This window comes from Mytilus edulis, chromosome 2 (genome assembly GCF_963676685.1).
Source record: "Mytilus edulis chromosome 2, xbMytEdul2.2, whole genome shotgun sequence".
In the NCBI taxonomy this organism is placed as follows: Eukaryota; Metazoa; Mollusca; class Bivalvia; order Mytilida; family Mytilidae; genus Mytilus; species Mytilus edulis.
In genome coordinates, this window is record NC_092345.1 from 83,573,098 (window position 1) to 83,577,891 (window position 4,794).

Sequence of the window (4,794 nt, forward strand, 5' to 3'; positions counted from 1 at the left end):
GAGATCTAAATTTATCCAGAAGTTTTTTAGAATTTCTTAAAATCCATATATATAGTTAATACCACTTCACGAGTTAAATAATTTTGTCGTTTGTTGTTCAAAGTATTATCACATTTATAATAAAACAATAAGATAATGATATTAATAGAACAATAAAAAAAATGATGGGGTATCTTAAAGTACAGAGTCATGTTATAAGAACAAAAAATAACACAAAAAGTCGTATATACAATGAACACCAGCAAAAATGAAAGATAATTCAAACACATTGACGTGAAGTATAAGTACAATATCACACTGAGTGAAGACGTCAGAACGCAGAATCTATTAATCAAGACCAACATTTATTATTTGTGAAGTTGAAACGGAATATTTATCAACAAGGTATTGGTACCTTCCGATGAATCTTTTTAGAAAAAGGACGAGACGTTCTTTAACATACCCCTGGTTCATCAACTTTCTGCTCAGACACTGGTGACGCTTTGAAAAGTTTGAATAGGAGCTGCAAGCTCTTGAATATCGAATAAGTTGGGACACGTATATCCAATATGCAGGTGAAGTTGGTATCTTGCTACTAAGGTTGGGGGGATTACAATTTCAAAATTAAAATCGTCTCGTTGTCAAAGATTCTGGTACAGAGATGACTGGGTATGTCAAATTCGAGATATAAGTCTAAAAATGAGGCGGAGAAAGCCATGTCTGTTGTTTCTTTATTTTTGTTCTGTAGGATATATAAATGGAACCCAATCAAAAAAGTTCTGATTGTTAATGGAAAGAACATCATCAATATATCTGAAAGTGTAATTAAATAATTTGGCTTCTTTGATCTTCTTGTTTTTGAAAAGTTTCTGAAGGAACTCCGATTTATATGAAAATAAGAAGAGGTCGGCAGAGAATGGCGACCAGTCCGTCCTAGTTACAATTTGTAAAAGTTAACTAGTATTGTAAAGAACGGTCTTCAAAACGGCGCCTTGGCTAACACCGAAGAGCAAGCAACCCTTCAAAAAGAACAACCAACGATTTCATCTATAGGAAAAATGTGAAACGAGAAATACTTAAGAATAAAACCAACAACAGCCTCTGAAAATCAGTCCACACATAGGAAATAATTCTTGATGTTAAACCACTTGATTACAAACTTTTATATTAGCTATTTTCTTAAATTTTTGGCCACCAAATGCTTATTATTTTCAGCATAGGGAAATGTTCAAGGGCACAAAAATCCACATTCAGACAGGGAAAATACATTATCTGCACTTAAGTATTACTGAGTGGTACTCAAATTAATCTGGAAGGTCGAATACTATAAATCTCTTCAAGAAAACACCAATCAATTTCCATTATTGCTACTCATCTTAATACATTACTGGGTCGCATACACCCGTCGCTTTAAGAGCTAAATGGTGCCCAGAACTAATGCATAATCCCCAGTGAGATAATAAAAAAAATGAATGAAACTATATTTACATAGTTATCAAAGGTACCAGGACTATATATTATTACGCCAGACGCGCGTTTCGTCTTCATAAGACTCATCAGTGACGCTCAGATCAAAATAGTTGTAAAGCCAAACAAGTACAATGTTAAAGAGCATTAAGGACCCAAAGTTCACAAAAGTTGTGCCAAATACGGCTTAGGTAATCTATTCCTGGGATAAGGACAACCTTAGTTTTTCAAAAAATTCAGAGTTTTGTAACAAAAAAAATATAAAAATGACCAAATAATTGATACTTATGTCAACACCAAAGTGCTGACTACTGGGATGGTGATACCCTCGGGGACGAAACGTCCACCAGCAGTGGCATCAACCCAGTGGTGTTAATAGTTATCAAAGGTACCAGGATTATAATTTATTACGCCAGATGTGCGTTAAGTCTACATTTCACTCATCTGTGACGCTCATATCAAAATACATAGTTTTTAAAAATGTTTTTTACCATGACGAATTCGCACATGAATTCGAAAATATAATTGCTATTCATTTAAAAAAAAATAGAACTGTAATACCACATTCAGTATTCAATGTGCTATTCAGTTACAACAGGATTACTCATTTTAGTCGTAGATAAAGGCAACTTTAGTATACCGCTGTTCAAAATTCATAAATCGATAGAGAAAAAAAACCAAATCCGGGTTACAAACTAAAACTGAGGGAAACGTACCAAATATAAAAGAACTACGACACAACAGAGACACAACAACGAAATTGCGATTAATCCGGTTTTTGGTGGATTCGTGTTGATCAACCTTTAGTTTATTTGTTTCATTTCGTCAACTGTTATCTGTCTTATTCTATACTTCGTTATGTTTTGTCAGTTTGTGAACATTTGAGATGACATATTCCGTTTGTATCTTCGGCTTTTCTTTCTGTTGTACTAAGACAAATATGGAGTTTCTAGGCTACAATCTTAAAGAAGATCGAAAACTCTGAAATGAGATGTAGACGAGCAACTGACTCGAGTATAGATTTTCTGTGTATTGCATTGATTTATCTTAATTTTTGAATTGATCTTTCGGTGTGATGATATATCACAAGCTTCTCGCTTGCAAATGGGTTTTCTCAGCCGAAATGACTTCAAACACTTTGCATATAAAAGTCAACATCATTGACATTGTTAAAAAAAATTATATAAAATACAGAATATCTCGGGTCTTCCAACTCGAGGATATTCGCCCGCTTTATCTCATTTGAATCCATCTTTCATTGGCAAATCGTAACCAAGAGTCTATATTTTGCTAGCGCGAGTCACTTCCTTAATTTACGTTTCGAAATTTTCAAAACAATTTCGTCACTTAAATTTTGAAAGCCTCAAAATATTTTCACATCAAAATACTATGAGAGTATTTCATTATGTTTTTGACCCCACAGTTAATCATCATTTCAACAGGTGTTACAAATTGCGATTACAACTAATCTGCTTATTGCCATCGGATGGTTCACTAATCCGTTTATTAATTAGAAATCTCATAATTGACCATAATAACTATTTTCCAAGGAAACTCTTTCAGACGGCATTTCAATAACAAGGAGTATAACTTCGTCATTTGATCAAAATTATTGCCTTTGGACAGTTCGCATTTGAATTTCAATATTTCTCAAACGATCACAATATGAAGTTCGTTGGTCGTATGTTCGTCATTCGAACGCATTTTCGTCATATTTGATATAAATTTTCATAAAAAACTTCCGACAATTTCCATTTAAAATATAGAACTTTATTCCAAACGTTCAGAAATATTTGCAGGTGCTTCCTGTGCTGTGTGCTACGCATGCGTGAAAGTATTCCTATGAATTTATATAGACATCAAAAACGTAAAAATACGAAATAATTTAGTATGAATTAAACGAGAGAGACAAATATATCTCTTACCATGGAAGTATAATAATATAATACTTTCAAACTCTTGCTAAAGGAATTTAAATCAACAAACGATAATGTCCTGCTTTTATATAACACAAACCAATACCTAGATGAGTCCGGAATCGTTTTGAATTTATTATCCACTTGTCACTTCCTGTTTTCATTTCATTTTAAACCCGAATGTAGCAACGTTATCTATTCTTCCTTTGTTTACAACCTCTTACAGTCAATATTATCGTTCCAAAAGGATTTAATAAAGTTCCGACTTAATAAGCAATAATTTCCCCCTAATATTGATTTTGATGTTTTATAAGGATACCGATAGTTGCAAGTAAATGTCTGCTGTGGTTCCTTGTTTAAAAAAATGGAATCCAACTTTTGTTGATCAGGAATGTCCCCTCTATTAAACTGAAGACAAGAAATTGTGAACTTGATTTTTAAGATCCCATGTAAGTGTCTTTCATAATAAGGGTCAATACAGACAAATCATACAATACCTTGGTCCTTTCATTTCTGACAAAGTCAAATATGTAGCTAGTAATTTGCATCTTTGGTCCGTTGATGTTACACAGAAAAAGTTGATTTTAAAAGCTCACAAAAGCGACTAAAGCCCTTAATTTCCTAGCTTAAAGTTCAAGTTGAAGACACGTCCTCTTGTTCATTAAGAATCATTAAAAGAAATCTGTATTTAGACCAAAAAGTGGCAAAATATATCAGAGAAACATTAAAGGCGAAAATAAACTGACAACGCCATGGCTTGAAAGAAGGAAAAATCGTTATTTTCGAAAGCAAAGTCATTGACGATAAACTATGACATCAACGTTGTCCTACTTCACTCGACTCAGAAAAAAACAACATAGAAGACGAAATGCAATTAAGACTCATTATGTAAATCAAAGATAAGTTATGTGGCTTCTTTGGTCCTCAGTAAGAATATGTTCCCAACCCAGAACTACTGTTAGACAGTCTAATGCAGTTGAAAATCGACATGCATTTTTGTGCCTGATTTGGAGCCTCTGACCTTTGTTAGTCTTGTTTTATTTTAATTTTAGTTTCTTGTGTACAATTTGGAAATTAGTATGAGTTCATTATCACTGAACTAGTATATATTTGTTTAGGGGCCAGCTAAAGGATGCCTCCGGGTGCGGGAATTTCTCGCTACATTGAAGACCTGTTGGTGACCTTCTACTGTTGTTTTTCCTATGGTCGGGTTGTTGTCTCTTTGACACATTCCCCATTTCCATTCTCAATTTTATGATAAACAATTAGGAAGATACAAGAAAGCCAAAATGTGAATTGTGGAATTACTTTATGTGAAAAGCAATTAAGATATGTTAGGTACATTGTTTCCAGTCCGAGTCCAATCATTGGCCTAGTATCCATGTATAGATATTTGAATGGCTGTCATATCAAATATCAAAACCATAACACA